Consider the following 21664-nt stretch of genomic DNA (forward strand, 5'->3'; position numbering starts at 1 on the left):
AATAAACTGCTGCCCAAATCAATAATCTACGAAATCATTCACTCTGGCAAAGTTCTTCAATCCTTCCCCCTTGTTTAAACTCAGTTTATACGCTATACTTCAGCTACCTCCAGATGCATTTCCATTACCTTCCCACTCCATCTTCGAGCAGCCCCTCTGTAGCTTTGGCTACTGTTTTCTCAGCGAGGAGGTCCACAGGCTTTTCTTTCATGCCAACCTGTCTCAGACTGCTGGGAAGCCCTTTTGTCTGCTCTCTGGGGTTTAGATTAGTGCTGCGTTACAGCAGTGACAGTGAAATCTGAGGGCAAACAGCTGGAACACATCTGGTGGGCTCTGCTTGGTGACAGTAACTGAAGAGGTATCATTTCTGTTGGCTTTGATAATCTTAGATAAAGCAGGTGTGGGAGAAAAAAGAAAAAAAAAAAAAAACACACACACACACCTTGGTTCTATTGATCCAGAACTACTTTATTTCCTTCTCTGCACCAAGTTTGCAGATAGCTGCTCTCCTACTCCTGTGTTTTTTAAAGATACTTAAAATTCTACTAACAAAACGTTTTCCCAAAGACTTCACAAAACAGTGTTAGCCTCTTCAAAAGCCTGTAAACTTCAGGGAGATATATCCCTAGCCTAGCAAAGCATTTAAGTTAATTCTTTAAATGAAGTTGGTGAACATTACTGTGCTAGCAGAGGTGGAGCTACTCATATGCTTAAACCTCTCTGCAGTAAATGCCAAGGTTCTTTCTGTGTTCAAGGGGCCATCTGAGCAGCAGCAGACATCCAACATAACCAGTTCCCAGTATCCTTCAATTCCTTTCCCAGGCATGTAGAACCCTAATATCCAGAGATCCAGTTACATGTCTGGCCTCATTCCATGAGGACACTGAGATTACAGAACAAACTTCATCTCAAACCAGACAAAATAGGCAGCAGCTGTAAGGATGAACAGCCTGAATTACACCAGTTCCAAGCCTTGCCTTTTGCCTCCTCACACCAAGACCATTGGAGCTTGCTTTCCACTTGTCTGGAAACCAAATACAGTTTCCAAAGGGAGAAAGTAATCAGGAAGTGCCTGCCCTTAACGCTCTACACAACCTCAGGCCCCCATTTCTTTACATGAGAGTCTAAATTAGTTGATAGGAACATTCCGAGGTATGTGACAGAGATTGTGGACCACTTGGAGAACACCCTGCATACTCTGAATATCAACAGCGTAGGTTTCCCTCAGGCTCACTCTTAACTACCTTTAGAGCCTACATTAAATAATGGCTCTTTTTTTCCAAACTGCTGATGTCAACTGATGCTCCACATGAGCTGCTGCATGTACTCAGAGACCCTTACTCTTCACTTTCAAGTTTCATTTTAGGTTCCTGCTTCTGAAAATCCTCATAAACCCTGACAACTCAATACACTTGAAAGTTTGTACAGTAAGCAGTATCTGACAAAAATTTTCAAATCCCTTCAGAAACAGAGCAATGGTGGAAATACCAAGAGTCATAACATCAAACACCTGCATCTAAGACTCTGATGGGTGGTGAATGGCCGTCCCTCCTGCTCCTTCCACCCCAACCAGCTGTTCAAGTGCCCCTCTGAGACTCCTACCTCACCTTTAACTGCCACAAGAGAAAGCAACAAATGCATATTGCTTCTTGTCCTGGTCTTTGAGGAACGGTAAGCAGGTTTAGGTTTCCCCTCTCTTCCTCCTACATCAATACATGACGGAAAGCATCGTGCTTCCACTTACTGAAAATCATTGTAGTTAACCACACACACAAGTGTTTGGAAAAAGTGTGAATTGTGTGAAAAATGAAGCAAATGTAAAGAGAGGAACTTTACAGACCAAGGAAACACCCGGGAACTGCTCGTTTGTCGCTGTTCACTTTTCTGAGACTACAAAGAGAGAGGAACAAACAAGGAGAGCGAGAGAGAGACAGAAATCTGTAGGACAGAATGTCTTCCCCCAGAAAAGCTTTTGACCCTTTTTGTTTTATTTCTGCTTTGAAAGAATGAACTATCCAGGCTTGATTCTACCTGTCAATCACTGCCTACAGCACCCTTGCTTGGCTGTCTAGTCATTAGGACTAGCTAATATATTCTCTCCTCTGCCATCGTATACCAGAAAAGCTAGGAGCTAATGAGCTCCGTACCAGGGCATGATGGGGCCATCTCAAAATAATGTACCCGAGAAGAAATCTGACCAGAAATACTTTAGAAATTTTTGCACTGTCTGTAGTTTTAAAAATATACTCTACTGCAAAAGAATAAAATCAAAAACATCTTTAAAAGCCAAATGAAAAAAAAAATAGAATTTTATACATTTGGGAGGGAAAAAAGTCTGCACAACCAAATGAGGACATTGTTACAGATCTGCCCAGATTACTAGGAAAGCTACAAGAGAATGCTAAAAGAAAACATCATGGAGACAGACTGAGGAATGTTCTGTATCCATAATGCTGTGATCCCGGAATAAACCTGTCAGTTTGTTACAGATCCAGGTGTTGCTTTTCTGTAGCTTTTGAGATATTTAACATGCAGTTCTGCTCCTGAGATGTGACACTGTGAAGATGGCACCTTCTTAGTCAACAGATCATCTCTGCATGGATTTTCAGCCTCATCTCTGCTCATGTTAGGATTTCAGCTGCCTCTCATGATTACTGTGGCATTCTGTAGATCCACGATGAGGCTCAGAGAGTTACCTATATCTTTCGGTTTGCATATCTATATAGCACAATCCCGCCCAGAGTAGAGCATCTCAGGAACTGATCAGGGACCTGAATCCCTGTTCAGTCGGAGGTTTTCATTAGCCATACAGCACAACAGAGTAAAAAGGCATTGCCAGCACTGCTAAGTTCAGGTCCTTGGACCAGCTGTACAGCCTCATGGGCTTCAAACTCTGACACCACTTGCACCTGTGCAACCTCTGGGAAAGTCATAGGGTGGCACAGGTAGAAATGAGGACAGTATCAGGGCTGCAAAAATATTTCGTGCATGAAGCAAAAAGAAGGTCAATTCTTCTGCAGAGCCCAGGCTCTTAGGGAAGGCTGGCAACTTTTTAAACCAAGGTTTAAGGACCACAATGACAACCAAAGTGCATGCAAATAATTACATAGGCAAGCATGTAGGCTTCACTGATATCTGCAAAGCCACTTCATAGCAGAGCTATTCAAAGAAAGTCAGCATCAGCACACTATGCATTTTCAGAAAGAAAGGAAATAACAAAAGGATCTAACATTTCTGTATCGGGGTGCAGTTTGCTGTATTGCAGCAGGCAAATTGTCTGTCTAGTTCCATTCTCTGCTCCTGAAGGTAGCTTGCATGGCATGCTTTGAACAGAGGCAAAAACCAAAGCACTCACTCTCATGATGCATCCAGCCATTTGTGCCAGACATTATCAAGGAAGAAGACTTCCTTCCAGACCCCTTCAGGTTATCTGACAAAAACACACAGCCTCATATTTTGCTGATCTGAAACTAGGCTTAAGAAACAACCCAAGAGAATGACTCTTTAACTATCAGATATTTTTGTTGAAGGAGAGAACATGCTTTCAGCCAAGCAGATATTTCCATATTTTTTTCCTTTAAAAAGATAGTGTAAAGTGAGAGATCAAAACATCATTAGAGCTGAGTGTTCTGCTTTGAGTCTTCTCACTCAGCGTACTCTACAACAGCACTTTCACTTCAGTTTAGAGATTCTGCTCACACATTTTAATACTCACTGAGAAGGGAAGGAAGTCAGAGAGACAAGGACAGAGAGCGTGAGAGTCCGTCTGAAAGTGCAGCAGCACAAGCACATATGCATGCATGCAGTGTACACTTGGTAGCACACTTCCTGCTGAGCTTAACTAACCAGCTTCACGAGCTAATACACAAAATGTATTTCTATTTCTTACAGTACAGAGTAAAAATGAAGATCTCAGGAATACAGAGCCTCAAAAGAAGGCAGGATATGAAAATAAGGAACACAAAAATAAACTATAGTATATATGACATTTTTGGTGCCACTTTGCATTATTTGGAGTTTTATTAGTATGGTAACTTAAAACTTAAAGGTGGGTGGTATTTCAGGACTTGTATTTCTAAAGCTACCAAGCTTTAGAAATAGCTGGATAGGACTTTGGAAGTGTGTGCAATATAAAAAGGACATGAGATGGAGAATACATCTAGCAGGTCTCCTGTTTTGTCCTGTTTACTCCAAGAAGTGTGCAGGAAAAGAACAATACCCTTTAAATAATTTGCAAGCCCTTTACCTTTCAACTTTCAGAATTCACCGGAGACCAGAAAAGCATGACCATATGTGCAGCTAGAGCAAGCATATTTGTACAGAAAGAGCAGCAGACAACACTCTGCCAGTGTTTTCAGATTCAGAGTTTCTAAAGATCAGGCTCCCTTAAAATGCTTCAAATACAAGGCTAAGTCAGTATCCATAGCTGCAAATTCATACTGCTGTTTGGTTTTCCCTTGATTCAGAATGATTTTACTGTGCTTTGGTAACAATATAGTTTCCAGGATCAGTGACCAGCATCTGTGGTATGCTGACGCGTGTGCTTGCAAACCTATGCAAGACACAGAATTGACAACCAAATCAACACAGGCCCAGTTAAAGAAAACTTCTGAAGAAGCCAACAGAGCTCCTAAAAAGCTTGCACACCTGAGTTTATTTTTCATAATATCGGGACCACATTCTAGCAGCTGGCAACAGAACAGCTGCATATTCACAGCTGCATAATATCTGGGTGGAAACAAAGTACTTTCCTATGGAAAAGTAATTGTATAGGAGCACTTAGGATTTTTCTGGTATAATGCACAAACACCACAGTGGATTCCCCAGACATAACGAGATGATAAACAAAGGCACAGAGAGCCTTTGGGTCTAGATTTTCACACTACATCATTGGTGGAACAATTCCTTGGGAATCTTCTGCAAAGCCCTTTTTCATGTTCCACCATATGTCAGACAAGCAACCAGAAAAACCCACCCCATAGCAATGGGATAAGGCCAACCACCCATTCAATGGCTCATACATTTGGGGAAATATTTCTAGTACTGCCACATTCTGGGTGCTGCCCAGGGGTAACACCATAAGCCATCAGCCACAATCAGCTGAGAGAAATGTACTTTAACAGGCATAATGCTGGGATTCCAAGAAAGAGTATTTCACAGCTGGAAACCACTTCACAGCAGTCTTTCAGTTTCATATTTTAATGTCATCTGTTGAGAACAAAGAGAACCACCATAATATTAAAGCAATTTCTCTTTGACCCTTAGTGATCTCTAATTCAGTGGACTCTGTAATTTGCTTTGTGTTGAAGGTTAAATATAGCTGCTGTAGCTGAGGACTGAAGGGCGGCATTGTATCACTCTGTGGTGTATTTCTCTCTCTGTAACAAATATATCTCATTTCTTATAAGAAAGTAAAGAGAAAAGAAATTCTGAATGCACATACATATTAGGATGTGCTCACATTCTGGAAATGACCTTAATACAAAGCCAAAAGGTAATATTAACTTTGCCATACAACTTGTTCTTAAAGAACATCATTTTTGTTTGATTATTCTGCTAGCCGAAGATGCACTTTACTTTTGTTGAAGCCACATTTTTATTGTGAACAAATAAAATTATATCAAAACTTCTTACAATGCCCAAATCTTACTCAAAACATATGGTATGGGCCAACTCTTGTTGACACTGCACTAATGCAGTAGTTATAACAAAGATGTACATATCAACACATAACCATGAAACAAATTAATTAAATGTATTCCTAAAACTAATTGGTTTGTCCTCTAGTTGTTCTTTACAAAGTAGAGCTGACAGGACACAAACAGTGGCCTCATCCTTTCATTCACATTTTAGAAAACATCAGGAGCTCAGGTCTGGATGTATCAAGTTAGACAATGCAGATTGATGAGGCAGAAAAGACTGAAAAGACAGCCTTCTGCCTGAGATATGGCATCGGAGACTTTTGTATGGGATGTCTTTGTGGTACAAGGCCTTCTCTGAGAATGCATTGTCCCTTGCTGCATGACAGAAATAACTCTGGAGACTTTGACTGAAAGTATCTTCATTTCCAAGTAGTGTGATGGCAATTCCTAACTTAAGATGCCACTATCAAAATCACAGGATACCCAACAGGAAAGAGCCTCCATATTAATAACAAAGATTAGAGCTGCTGCTCCCCAGTATTTTAGCTCTAGCTTCAGGAGATCTCCCCCAAAAGATTTCATTGCAGAAATCACACAGACACAAATGTTAATACCTATGGTGGGTCCAATATAATAGGCTACGTTTTCCTGGTACTGTGAATATTCCTGAATAACTTGCAGAAAAGCAGCATGTGCCATGGACTACTATCCTTTTTTGTACAGAAAAGTAGACAGTCATGGATTTCGTGAAAAAAAATGAAGATGTAGTAGCCCATATTTTGTACTAGTCCCTCTGTCTTTTCCTGCATGTACTGATTATTGAGTTACGTATAAGTTACTATGCAATTTTTCAGAGCAGCAACTTAGATGATTTGGAGGGGGTCTCAACTTAAGTCTGTCAGATAATACACATCTGTGAGTAAACCTGTGAGCAGGGGTGTGACAGAATCCTAAAGAATGAGTTTTTGAGCCTTAATTTTGAAAAACAGCACATCTACATATCGTGTATCTGAATATGAAGCAAATACACTCTTGCAACTGTCTGGCTTGTCTGCCACTGTTATGACTAATGGACAACCGCCCACAACACATTCGGAAATCAGTTAAATCACTTTGTAATAGCTTTTTTACTTTCTTGTCAAACACCTTTGCTATCTGAGTTAAATGCAATTAACACATTTGTTTACTTCTAGATGCGGAACAGAGTGGAATCTACCTATTCATTTTAGGTTTGACTTGTATTCTTTTCAAGCTTGATTCACAGAAATTAAGGCTAGAAAAACATCTCACATGTCTGCTTTATCCCTCTTGGAGATTTGTTCCTGTAGCTAAGTGCCCTCTAGCACATCTCTCTTTCCGGGAGGCAAAAGCCAGCTCAGACAATCTGAATGCATCTCTGTTCTGTTTAGATTTCCAGCAGTGCAGGATATTGCTTAATAATTGCATCCCTCGAATCTCACCATTAATTTACATTTAAAATAATGAATAAGAGAAATTCCTATTCATAGTAATTTTAGCAACGCTGTCAGACTTCCTTTAACGTCAGACTTCACCACCAAGTCCAGATTTTCCTAGATAAAAATGACTGCCTTGCATAAGTTTATATGGCTTGGTTACAGGCCTGATGCAAAACACTTTAAAATAAAAATGCTGACACAACATTAACTGCAGCAGGCTTTCCTGTAATAACATCTTCTGATAACACCTAAAATGACTGGGTTCTAAGGATTTGGCTGTAATGAGAAAGGAGGGTGGTTAGAGCTGCAGGTGGCATTGTTTCCAATCTAAGAACACGACTGGGTGCAGAAAATGATGCAGCTCTTACTTTCAAATAATAAATATGACTCCAATATACGTTTCTCTGAAAAGTTACGGACTGAGGGGTAGGTGGAAAGCAGAGGCTAGTGTTGCTGACGAGGACAGATTATCTAGGTTCTCTACCATGATGTCCGAAGACATACCACAAGACATTATTAAATCGGATCTGCCGTAGTGCACACAAACCAAATACTGTCTGTGTCAATGCTGGAAGTCAAGGAAAGGGAACTAAGTGAGATACCTAGGGTCAACCTCAAAACAACACGCTGGCATGCCTTCTTTGAGATGCCCAACTTTGTGGCTAACAGCTGAGTGTTATGATGTTAAAAAACAGTAGAAATGACTCCTGAGACTAAATATTAGAAAATGTTGTTTTCCTAGTGTCTGATCCTTAGAGAAAACTGCTTCCAAAGTGATCCACACGGTGCACCCCCCACACCAGTGAGTTGCTTATGCCAGAAGGAAGTACTAAGGTGGTCTTTGTAGCCCCGCTAACATTTCTCTGCACAAAAGTGCACCACAAAGAACAATGGGCTCAGGGATACAAAGCCAGCAAAAGGGATATGGAAACTTTCACAGGCTTTTTCCTATAAACATACAAAGAGTAAAGTACTTACATGGAAAGTGCCAACCAAATGCAAAAGAAAAAAAAAAAAAAAAAAAAAGAAATAAAAAAAAGACAAATGATTTACGCATACAGAAATGTGCTTGTTTGGAGGAGGGAGAGAGTAGGGCTCCCTCTGTAACAAGAATGAGAGATACTAGAAGTAGGACGGAAGTGAGCAGGAAATTATCTCTGTACATTGCAGATACCCTTTTTGGGACAGCAGCAACCTGTCAGATTCGAGATAAGGATACAAGAATGGTAATAGCTGAGATGCCCAGCTGGGCATCTTCATCATTATCTAGAAAAACCTTATTTCCTGAAACACCTTGTTTGAAGCATTCACATCCTTGTGTCTCATTTATATACCACGATTTTACAATGTCAGTTTAGGGGTGGTGTTTTATAGCTGTATCAAGATTATCGTTTATCAGTTCTGCTTCTCACATAAAGCTGTCCAGCACAAAGAAATCTCACCACATGTGCCATGAAGTTTACAAGGTAGTCACCATTGTGGTAATGGCTGCTGCTGTTTTTCTTCTGAATTCCTGAAAGCTAGGAGCAGAGCAGATTTTGGATTTGTAGTTCAGAGATTGTGCTCTGAACTCTTTAAACTCACTGTTGGGAATTCAGTTATGGCACTTGCCCAAACACATCAATGTCTGTTCAAGGACAGTTTAACAAACCACTGTATCCATCTTAAAATATCAAACTATCAAACAGTATTGAATTGTAAAAAAAAAAAAAAAAAAAAAAAAAAAAAAAAAAAAGTGCTACAATACTGAAAAAAAAATAGTTAAAATTTATGTTCAAACTCTCAGCAGTTATATGAAAACAGAACAAAAATCTCAAATATCTGAAATCTCATTTTTTTATAATAATTTTTGTTCTACAGATTGCTTGCAAACATCTCTTTTCTAATATTGGCAATTTAAATCCATCCTCTATTTCCAAATATCCTTGCATAAATCATCCAAAGGAAATGACAGAAACAATATCCTGTACCTCATGTTGCAAATAGGAATGTGATCTTCTTAATCAAATCTCAAACTTGAGTTTAGCTGTCAATGCCCTGCCCCCCCCCCCAAAAAAAAAAAAGTAAAAGAAAACATTCATACAAAAAGCATATAGAAATATAAAGACTGCTTTGTAAATATATAGACAATATTATTATTTCAGAAACAGCATGAATTAGAGGTGAGATTACAGAAATGTTGTGAAAATTGCTGGCAATGTTATCACAGTTTCCCCTATCAGTTTGCCACCAAAATAAAACTTTGTTTGGTATGCCCCTTATGTTGAATTTTTGGGGAAAGTTGGCACAAAAATATCCCAATTTCAGTGATTTGTAGTCATAATATTTCTGTCTGGCTGGTGATGAAAATCAGCAGCTTTAGATTGGTTAGGAGCAGTGACTAGAAGAAAAACAAATGTTCCAGGTCTCTTAATGACCTTTACACATGTCAATAAAAAACCTAAAGCTTAATCCAGCAAGTTTTTGTTTGTTTGTTTTTTAGCTTGCATCAAATACACACAATGCAAAGAGAAGGACCATGCAAGTAAAACACTTCATAATAAGTGTGTATCTGGCAAAGAACAAGCATCTGGGCATCTCTAATTCTAGCAGTCATTAACGTCGGAATGCTTAATTTAAAGCTGTAATATTCTTTTACTACTGTTTGCCACATACAATATATGTAATAATATGTAATAGCTAAGCATTCCTAATCTATCCACTTGTATAATACAAGAAACTTTTAGTGAACAATTAAAACTGCAAGGCAGAAATTAGTTTAAAAAGAATATCCCACAATGCCACACATGCACAGCTGAACCAGCTGAATAAGCTCTTGAAACACATTACTGATGCAAAGTTTGCAGCAGAAAGGTCCTCTCCCAACATGGTTATAATCCTCAACCACTGCACTGGAACTCCAAATCATTGCTTCAGCTCAGAAACCAGCTTTGTGGGGTTTGTTGTTGTTGCTGTTCTAATTAACATCACAAATAAGCACAGAAAGAAGTAGGCAGATCCTCATCTGTCAAAACACTTACTGATATCGTGTGAAATCCGCGTTACTGCACTTCATATTAGATGCAAAAAATATGCTGGAGAGACCTGAACAGAGTTAACTTGAGAATTTTGAGTCAAAAGATGAGCTCATCATCATGTCCTTTAAGAAATTAATTAAGAAGAGAATTTCCACTAAAGCCAATTTCCTGCTTACTCAAGAACCCTGAAACCTTGTATGATTTTGAAGTTGGTCTTTATCATGCACCATGTATCCATTTTTTATCAAGCTATAGGGATAACTAAGCAAATATGCAACCAAAGATTTTTTTCATTGTCTTTGTTTGTCTGATCTGCCAAAGGATAAATCCGCCTTTTGCCTTTCAGTGGAAGTGTACCATTAAAAATGAAAGTAAGTAAGGGCAGAAAGTCGATATTAATCAAATATAATCAATGAGAAACTAACAGTGTGCTGTTTTCAGAAACTCCATCTGATACATTCAATGTGTTGAATGAACACTGCACCACAGATCACGTCCTGAATATATTTTAATTGCTTTGCTTTGTTGCTTTTCTAATCCATTTTTGCTTTAGCTTTATAGTGCGTGCTAGAGGCCTGAAGATATTCCTCTTGAGCACTGCCCCTTTCTATCAAGTTTTTAAAATGCATTAATCACAACTGGGAAATCAAGTCTGCTTGCCTGGTTTTGCCCATAACATTGGGGACTTAGGAAGGTTATTTGCTCTGCTCTTCCTTGGAGTGGTGAGAGAGATGCATCTGTAACAGAGATTTCTCTCACATTGCTATTGGAAGCAGAGAATGACAACAAATGTTACAAACAATTTGTATAATGTTTGGTTTCCCTGCCAGTTGGATGGTCTATAGCCTTTTCTACATTGCTCCCAAGCAGCAGCAAATATTCTCAGTAGTGAGACCAAATTTTGCAGTGGCAAATCATACTAAAATCATCCAGAAACAACAGAGTGAGCTCTGGAAACTCAGCTCATTACACATACTACTCCATGAGAGAAGATATTTTTTATCATGCTTTTATGAGCTGCGTTCTGGCAAGACCTTAGGATCACTGCCTTCCTGCAGGGCAGTACAAACTAAGCCCCAAACCGTACACAGCACATGAGAATTCGTAGTGCTGCTGCTTGCAATGTGAGAGGGGCCTCTATGTCACTGACAGTGTTTATTTTTGGGGTGCTGCATTTTTCAGGGAAGAAAGAAGTGTTTCAGTTAAGATGTGCTTAGAAACATGTTGCTGTGTGTTGAGCATCTAGCTACAATATATGGTCACATAAATCTCACTCAGTATGAAAACATTTGCATAGAATACTTGGCTATATATAAGGTTTAAGTACTCCAGCACTTTAAGAAAAATCTATATTTTATAGATTAAAATATGTATAAGTTTAAATTTATCTGCATGTTTCTTCTTTGGAAACTGTTCCTTGAGAACATCATTAATATTTATTACATTTTCCATGTCTGAGCAATTATATGGGCATAAATTCTTCACGAGCTGATTCTGCAGGACCTGAGTGGTTACATGGCATCCTATTTATGTCACTGGTATCTCAGGTAGGAACCTGTGCAAAATCTGTGCTTGGCCATTAAAACATCCTTAATGCCTTAGCATCTCCTTCAAAAGGTCTGGGAGGTGAGGTAGAAGGTCCTGCCACTTGTTTGTGTCCAGCTTGAGGGCCTCTCTCCCACAGTGTGCTCATGGCTGTGGAGTACTTTCTCCCAAATGTTTTGCAGGTACAACCTCCGTTTCACTCTGTTATCTTCATGCGACCCCTTCAGTGGTCACCAGCTCAGTCCCTCTCCCCCTGCAGGAGAGGCAGCTAAAGCCCACGGGGGAGCATCCTCTGCTTCCCCCCTCGTGGCACAGTGCTGCTGCCAGCAGGTAGAGGGGCCAGCACTTCCCTGCTGCGAGCCAAGAGCTGCAGCCACTATTTAGAACCCATTTTCTTTTCCCCACTTCAGTTTCTGCAATAAACCAGTTCCTCCAAATTCTTCTTTGGGCTTACCCTGAAATTTGCAGGGCTCTGACATGCTTTTCTACCTTTGAGCATTTATTCTCTATTTCTACTAGAAAATATTTTTACAGATCTTACACCAAAATTTGCAGCTCGCTTTGAAGCATTGACTTAGCAGGCACACTTCATTTATTCATGGCAGGCCCACGAAAGAAGCTCTCTATCGAGAGCACACTGTCAATTGTTAAATATTTGATTTTTTTCCTCAACTGCAATTAAGATTTTATTAACATTTGCAGCAAATCTATAAATGCAGAAGACAGTGCAACACAGTAGCAAATAAGAGGATATAGGCCAAAAAATCACGGACCCATGTTGTCTGAATCCCTGAGAGAAACAGCAAAACAAAACCAAAACAAATCCAACAAAACAAAGAAACATCAACAACAACCCATTGAATGGAAAAGTAAATGATGGATCTACCAAATGAGAATTATTCTTCACAAGACGATGAAATCAACCTCACAGTACCATTTCTGTATGTACTTGCTACACAACCAAAAAAAAAAAAACAAAAAACTTTTTCTAGCTTCAGGAGAGGGTACCTTCAGCTGGCAAAGACAGAATGCTAGCCAGTCAGAAAGGTGACTTTTTTTGGACAAATGAGGAAACTTAATGAATTCCCTACTCCACAGACGGCTGTGGTATACGTTAGAGCACCTGCTGCAACTCACTTCATATCACATTGCGGTTATGAAAAATAGTTTGCTATTTTGGAACCCCCTGGCAGCCAGAGTGAATCACTGAGGGCCCAAAGCTCATTTATCTTTTGTCAGAACTGAAGCCAAATGAACGCCATCTTGCCCAGCAGCTGAAGAAAGGGGGAAAAAACATTCTGCAAGTAAAAATAACCAGAGGAGCATGCAAGAGCTGCGAAGATGAGTGACTTATGGCAGGTAATAAAAAGATTTTCACAACTCACTCAAGCTTTTTAGACCACAGTATTTCCCTGCCAGTATTGAGAAAAGCAACTTTCAGGGCAGGGAGAGGGCACGGGGAGGTAATCAGGTAGAAGAAGGAGAGGGAGTTGAAAAAGAGAGGGGAGAGCATCGGAGCCATGGTCACAAACACATAACAGCTCATTGGAAATCCAGTGTTTCAGACTAAAACTCCTCATCCATTCTGATACCAAGCTAAAGACAACAGTGAAATATTCTGATGGCTGCACGTCCTGGCTGTCCCTCCCCGTGGACAACGACCCAGCACAGTTACAGCATGGCCGGGGCCTCACTCCAGCAGGGAAGCAGCTGAGGAGCCCAGCGCAGCACAGAGCCTACCAGTCCTCTCTGCATGGACATGCCAGGTAAGAGCGGCGAAATGATACCCATGTCTGCCATCAGCTAAGTGACCTTTTGGGTACATGCAGATTGAGAAGTCAAGGATTTTCACTCCAGGTGTCCTGTGACAGACAAAAGGCAAGAAGTACACCAACAGGTGCTCTATCCCTCCAAAGCAGCAGCAAAATTAAGAGCAGAACTCTCAGGAAAGGGAAAACTGCACATTTGTTTCTGGTCGAAACCTGTGAAAGGTGAGCAGCTGACATCAGGCTGCACTACTGAGAACCAAACAAATGTAGGGACCAACACATTAAACAGGGACTTAAAACTGAAGGATATTTTAGCATTAAGGGTAGTAAAATTTCCGCTAATAAAAAAAGCAGCAGCAACTATGCAAAGGTATGGCACTTCCAGTTCTTCAGTGGCACTTCTCTACATCCTCTTGTAAATAAACTTTGAAAAGCTGTGGTTAAGGATGAAGGATTTTTACTTTTTTCTTGCGAATACATCCACGTGCTGTGGTATAACAGTATATTATCCATGGAGTACATGATTCCTAGTCAAGTGTTCAAGCAGCATTGCATCTAGATCCTTCAGAGAAATAAGGTCCTGCCAGTGAAAAAATATTTCTCAGAAAACTCTTAATAAAACTGTTTTGTGGAAGGTTGAAAGTCCTATTAGACAATATGTCCAAAATGACAAATTTAGACTGTAGCTACTTTCAGTACTTATCAGGAAAATATTGATGTCCTTACTTTCACAGTGCAGAAAGTCTCCCTCAAACATCCTGGTGACTTCTATGGGGCTATATGTAGGATGAATTAGGTACCATATATCATGAGCTGGGGAATAGCTGCACTCTTAATACAAGCCCCTATCAAATCTCTTTGATGACTGACAAAGTAAAAACAAGTCAACTCCCCTAGAGTTCTGAAGTCCAACAACACGTTGGTATGTTCTGCTTAGTAAAGTACAGGAATGACAGAGGCAGAGGTAGTATCTCCTATCAAACCAAGAGCTTGAAACCTAGAAAATTTTGGCACCATAGCCCTTTTCCTCTTCCAGCTGCGCTAGCTGGTCTGATAAAAAAATAAGCCTTTTGCAAAACTTGTCGTGTTTAAACTATGCAATAATTTTGTAATCTGAATATAAGCAGTAGCTCAATAGATGCAGAGAGACTATCTTGCCATTTCCTACTTCCCTTGTGACTGGTACTGTGCATACTCTTCATATCTATGAATAGCAACATATTTTGGTTGTCCATTAATGGCTTGCAAAGTGTTTATTTTGTTCTGTGGCTGTCAAGGATATGGGAATCCTGGCAACAACTGTAAGAAGAACTTTAAGATAACTTATTTACAGAAAACAGGTAGACAGGCACTAATCTTCGTTTAATATGTATGAGAGTTACACAGGATTGATGTTTTTGTGAGTAGCTACTCTTTCCTCTCATGCTTCCTAATGATTCGCAAAGTACTAATTCAGCTACTAAAGACACTATTCATCTACCATTGGACACATATTAATAGATATAATACACCAAATTGCTGAGCAATTCAGAGAACCCAGTCACACTTTTAAGTTCAGTAAAATATGAACACAGCTGTAACTTTTCTTCCCCTATCCCCAGCTGTAGCCTTGAAGACTGTCCTTACAGTTTATAACACAAGCAGCAGTACAATGAAATCATTGCCCTCTAATTTCTGTGCAATTCAGGGTACCAGTAGTGTAACATGATATTTATATGACCAGATGCTCTGATACTAACTTTTTACTTTGAAAAAAAAAAACTGAGAAGAAAAATATGGAAAAACTCAAATGATAGAAATGGAGCTGTTCCTCTATATACGGCTCAGAAACACTAACTTGGGAACTTAGCTCCTAATATCGTTTTTAATACATTCTGTAAATATTCTGCAGTTCCCATGATTCTCTCTATGTCAAAAGTGAAAAGAGCTGTGGAGTTACCAAACAGGCAGATTACATGAAATTACGTAGGTTAATCAGGACAGAGGGTATAAAGTTCTTACAAGGGAGCCTGGTGAGCAATCACTGTTGTCAAATGTGAGATCCAAAAGCAAATAAATGAAAAGCGCTCCACAGTGGAAAGACTAATCGGAATCATACCAGCATCTTAAAGGCTCAACATTACACCATGACTGACAACGTAAACCACTATATACAATCCTGAACAGAAAATAATTAAAAACCTTAAAACGAAAAATACTTTATATATAAAATACACTGGGAAAGTAATTTTGATTCCATGTATACAATTCAGAAATCTAATTTCCTCTAATGGATTTGTTTGTGGTTTTTGTTTGTTTGTTTGTTTATGTTTGAATTAGGAAGAAGTGATGGAGTGCTTTATGAGCAGTGAACACTAAGAATGATCAGAAGCATTGGAAAATCCTCTCCACATACCGAGTTGAAAGAGTAGAGATTTTTAACTTGCAGACAACCTAAATGCAAAGAGATGTGACTATTTTGACAAGAGTAAACGGAAGTCTGATACAAAGACTTATTGTTAGAAAAAGACTTATTCAAAATGGTTAAATGATAATATTTTTCAGTTTACAATTAGCCTGTACATTTTATTTCTAGAGGGTGACAAACAGCCAGGAATTTAGCAAAATGCAAGCAGGCAGAGATACAATACTGGCACACACACACAAAAAAATCTGAACTAAGATATTCTCAGACCTGGCCTAAACCAGCATGCTTCAGGGACAGCCTCTGGCAATGGGCAAGTAGGTAGCAGCTTCACTAATGGAGAGCTACACACATTCCTAAAGCAGCCTGGGTGTTACTGTTACAGACAGATTTTGTACTCTTCCAGTGTCAGCGGTTTCATGGACTACAAGCTCTGTTTCTGCCTTCACCATGGGTTTCTCTCATCACTTGCCTCCCTCTCAAGTTTCCTGTTAGCAAATCAAAAATAATACTTTTAAGAAGTAAGCTGTAAGAATAGTGACTGCCACTTTGCCATACAAAAGGCTTTGGGAAAGTTTGTTACTAAAGCATAAAAGAGCCAGTGTGCCACGCAGGAAGTTAAGGAGCCTTAATGCGAACAAGATGACTGCAGGTATTGGGAGGCATTTCAAGAGTCTGAGGCTTCCTTCAGATTCAGTTCCCTATGCCAAGAACATATCAATCAAGAATGTTTATATGAATTGAGTACAGAGAGTAATTACTGTTATGTTTGTTGTGTACTGATTGTACATGTTTTTGTCTGAACACCAGGAATGTAACACTTCACCTGTGCCCCTCCTTTCCCAATCACTTTTTAATTTTTAACTGCAATTGCAACTTCAGATCTAAGTTGAGATGAGCAGTGGACTCAGTTTGTAGGGCTCTAGGAATCTTCCAGTTCACAGGTTGAGGGAGCATGGAACAGGATTCAGGCAAAAATTGCCTCATTTTCAATAAAAATTAAATTACCAATTTGGATAAGGCTTTTTACAATTCTGATGGTTCTCATGAATTAGACATTTTGACATAGGTGATGTTTGGACTTACAAATAAGGCACTGCTTATTTCAAGAGCCAATTGTTTAGCAATAAGCGAAGAGGTTTGTGGGCAAAGGTGGCAAAAAGCTTTCTTAGAAGTCACATGGGTGAAACAATAAATCATGTTCTAGGGGCTACACTAAGGAGGAGAAGCTGTGTGAGAGAGGCATACCTCAGCCTTCTATCTTATATGACACCAGCTCTCTGTTAACAGCAGGGACTTAGAACAGATCTTGCTATTAGCTCTTTTCTGTCAGTGACCTTACTCAAACATGGCTCCCTCTCTGTGGGAACAGATAACATCCAACGCGACAAACAAACTTTACAATATATATAATACTATGCCACCTGCATTATTGATATCTTTTTACCTAGAATATCTTTACAAATTAGACAGCTGGGCAATTACCAGTCGTATGAGGTTTACCCGGAGCAAATGCCAGATTCTGCCCCTGGGAAGGGGCAACCCTGGATGCACATACACACTGGGGTACGAGAGGCTGGAGAGCAGCCCCGCAGGAAGGGATCTGGGATTTTGGTTCATGGCAAGAATGGGAGGTGTCATTTGAAATTTTCTCTTGACAAATATTTATTCATTGAAGGAGCAGATTCTTTCCCCTCCTTAAGAGTCCACAAATAACACTGGGAAAACTGTGCAATGTGGAAGTAGATCTTCATAAGTATGCATCCAGAGAAATAAAATCTTACCACCAGCGGAAAACTACCCAGCCAGTTACAGCAGGAATTAAAATATACTAGTACTTATCCTGGTCATATAGCCTTTTGACTTCATTTGAGGAAGTACTACAGCTTCAGTGCATGGAATTTTGTGAACTGCATTCTGTCCTGTCCTTTCTCCTGTCAGAGAGGAAAAATCTATTCTGTTCCTAAAATACTGAAATTCTTTCATATGCAAACACATCAGGCAACCACATAGCCCCAGGGGTACTGGCAAAACCTGTGAGACACCAGACCTGAGTGAGCTGTTCTTTAAAGGCTTGCTCTGATCAGAACAGCAAACTAAATGGATTCAAGCTGTATCCATTCTTTTCCTTCCTGCTTCTCCTTCTAAGGGTTTGATAAAGTACAGGATACCTCAACAGAGAAAAATTCCTCATCAGTTCTAGTTGCCTTGTCAGAAAATGCAAATGCAATGGATTTGTCAAGAATCAAAGAGCTTTCATGGGAATGTAGCAAGTTCAAAGACATGCTAATCAAAAAGGGTTTCTTGGGTCCACAACACATTTTCAGGTCAAAGTGAAAACCACTCTGTTTCCCCAGTCACTGGCAGCTAGGCACTGACTGTGGGATGAGAGCAACTGATCAGACACAGGGATTTGAACACAGGTCTTTCCTCTTCCTCTAAGCAAGGTAGCAGGCTTATTTCCCTCTGTATAGACACTGAGGGATATTTTCAAATGTGAAATGACCATGACTACATGAATTTCCTACTCAGCTCTAAGCTGTGTCCCTTGGCAAGTGTCTTTCTGGCAACAAAAAAATTTTGCTGCATCATTCTCTTGCCATAGGAAAGAAAATACCACTTTGGGCAAGAATGCCTTTCAGACAAAGATAGGTGGGTTTCTGTCCTCAGACAATACTACTGCCCCTATTTATCAGCGGGATACTCAAAACATTTCAGGTACAACGGACAAGTTTTATTTTTTTAATACTGTGTTGGTTTTTAAAAGCCCAATTTGCATGTATATGAAATGAGGTGCAGGTGAGACATTTCCTCAAAATCATACAGGAAGTGAGGGAGCAGGAAGAAAAGAATCCTGAATCTATAAGCCCAACAGAAAGCATCTCTTCTCTTCCATACACAAATCCTAAAAAATTACTTAGCTGCTAGCTGTGTAGTCAGACAGCCTGCTGTACGGTATTTAAATGATCTAGCAGCTTACTTCCACGGAAAAGTCTTCTTCTCAAATTGTTTTAAATACTAAACATCTGCTGGAGGTGTTTCTTCTGCCAAACAAATGTCACATCGAGAAGGTCACTCACATTGTGCTATCACCTTAATAAGTCATTCTTTCTTCAGTTGGTTTGATGCTCTAATATTTAGATATGGTTTGAAGTTTTCCACATTATTAGCCAGCAGCTTGTTCAGAACTATAGGAGGAAAGGTTACATTGAAGGCATCCTTTTCCTATCAGATCAAGTCCATGTGCAGTACTCCAAAGCAATCTAAAAAGCTCAATCCATATTAATCCAAGTTCTGAATCTGAAAATACAGCATCCAAAGGCTTTGCTCCCTTGCCTGTGCTGCTTCATCTCCCCTTCTCTCTTTCCATCCCCTTTCTCTTTCCCTCTCCCTCCCTGCATTTTTCTCCTCCCCATTTGTAGCTGCATGATAAAACATTTTAATGTTCTGGGTAACAAGCTGCAATATGCACACTGAGCTACAGAACAGGAAGTTACCCATATTTCAGATTCCAACTCTTCTGTAAATTCTTCCTGTTACAGTATATTTTTTGCCACCTTGTGTCATGCACCAGTAGAGGGAAAATAGAGATTAATGACTAAGTACAGGTCTGTTAAACCTGCACACTATTTCTGTAGCAAGACTAAATCCTTGGTTACAAAAATTATTCACTCTTAAGACAATGCAAATGATCCGTCATACACAGAGAGTATTTTGGCTCTCTGCATTGTAGAGGTGACTGTTTATAGACAGGCTTTGAAATTCACTTCTGGGGACTGCACTAGGTTTCTGACAGGGTAGTTTGAGAAGCTTTTAGACCAGTACAATAAAGAAATAAGAATCAGAGAGCAAAACATATCATTTTCTAGTAAGGTAGTGGACAACAACATTGCAGACTCATCCAGCTTTATGGATGAAATGAGCAGAATTTAGTTAATCCCCACACACAGAAGTAGTGCTGCTACAATTGCTCAGTCAGCCATTCTGGGGCGAATCTGGATCATTTGGGTTTTTAAGACTATTATGATGATTTTACATTTTACTGAGCAGACTATTACTCATTTAATTCAGAAAGACAATGAATTCTCAACTGTGGAATCCAAGCTCACTGCTCAGAGGAAAACAGTGAACAGTTCAGACAAGTATTAAAACATCGGGGTGTTATCAGCACTCTTCTCATCCTAAGCCAAAACACAGCATTCCACCAGCTACTAGGAAGAAAATTAATTCTGTTCTAACTGAAACCAGGACATGGTACCACCACGTACCAAGTACTGGGACAAAATTAGATTTTCTCTCAAAAGATATATAGCATAGAGCATTTTCATCTGTTTTGGGAGGAGTTATAGAAAGACACTTGTAGGAAGAACAGCATTTTTGTCAACTGTCTTCTACACCTCAACTACCCTATCCGATTTTGCATAAAGCAAACCAAACAAAAATTAGCTGACCTTTTATATAAATGTCTGAATTTGGTGTCTGTATTTTAACATACTACTGAACCTCAGTATTGTTATTACTTTCTAATCAGTGGATTGCTGCATTTCGTAGTTCCACTGCTTTGATAATATATATTTTGGGTAGATTTTCATAGTTAGAACTCAACACAGCTTTTAACGGATATAAGGAAAAAAGCAAAAGACAAAGAACCAAAGTGAAAGAAAACTACTTAAGATTCACCTGTATCTTAAAGCTTTCAGTCAAAATATTGCAATTCTTATAATCGGGATTCAGGTGGAAAATAACAGTATATTTTATAAGAATAAGGAACAGAAGAGTCTTAAATTCATTTTTATTAAAAGTGTTGCTTCTTGGTTTCATTGCAAAACTGCCTCTGTTCAATTTTTTTTTTTTTTTTTTTACAATTAGTTGCATTTGTATCTTTCTGAAAATTCACTTTTGAATAGTTTCTTTGCCTTGCTCAGTACATTTTGCCTTGAAATTGATTTGAACACAGTGGGAGGAAGCAAGAGGAATTCCTGCATTGGCGACAGAGATAAGTGATCATCTTACATAGGGCAAGTGTACCCAGTGCAAAGACCCGTGTAGCACACTATCCTGCTTTTAACAGCAAGTAAGACCCTAAGGTAGAGTATGAATGCAGAACAGATATATATGATGCTTCTTTTGAGTGCTCTTACTGCAGATGAGTCCTCAGCTATTTGCGGCTCAGGGATTTCCTGAGCTAGAGCAGTTTCTCTGTGTTTAGCAGCCTTCTAAGGATTTATTTTCCACAATTCTGTACAGCTTCCTGTACAACAAATTTGCTGGACTTACGGGTAATAGTTCCAGAAATGAATATCAAGCAATTTTCAAGCCAGAAATCTATGGAAAAAGAGGAGGTATGGCCTCAAGAGTAAATGATAAACCTAGAGACTCACCAAGGAACTCTGAGAAAAAAGAAAAAGCGTTCATCCATCTGAAACATCTGGGTGATCCACACCAATTCTTGAGCAGTTCATCTGTAAGGGCTTGCTCCTAGCAACTTTATCTATTATGGAAGGTGGAATGAAAAAGTCAAAGCTGTCATCTTCTGTGGCCAGGGAAAATGACATCTAGACTTGTTTGGGACTTGTGAGCTTTCAGACCCAAACAAGGCATCCTGAAGCATACAGTCACCCTGTCAGAGCTTCTTCACCTGGGAGAAAGAGCATTTGAGCAAGACTACAAAAAACAGCAAATTGCCCTGCAGATGCCTCAGCTGTGGCATTCTGACTGCCTGCAAAACATCTGCTCAAAACTTTAACAAGCCTGCTCTTTGCACATGTCCCCGATTATTTTACTAACCTGTATGCACCCAAATCATGAGCAGACCACAAACTCTCTCTTC

Source organism: Netta rufina (assembly GCF_964035555.1).
Source record: "Netta rufina genome assembly, chromosome: 11".
Taxonomy (NCBI): Eukaryota; Metazoa; Chordata; class Aves; order Anseriformes; family Anatidae; genus Netta; species Netta rufina.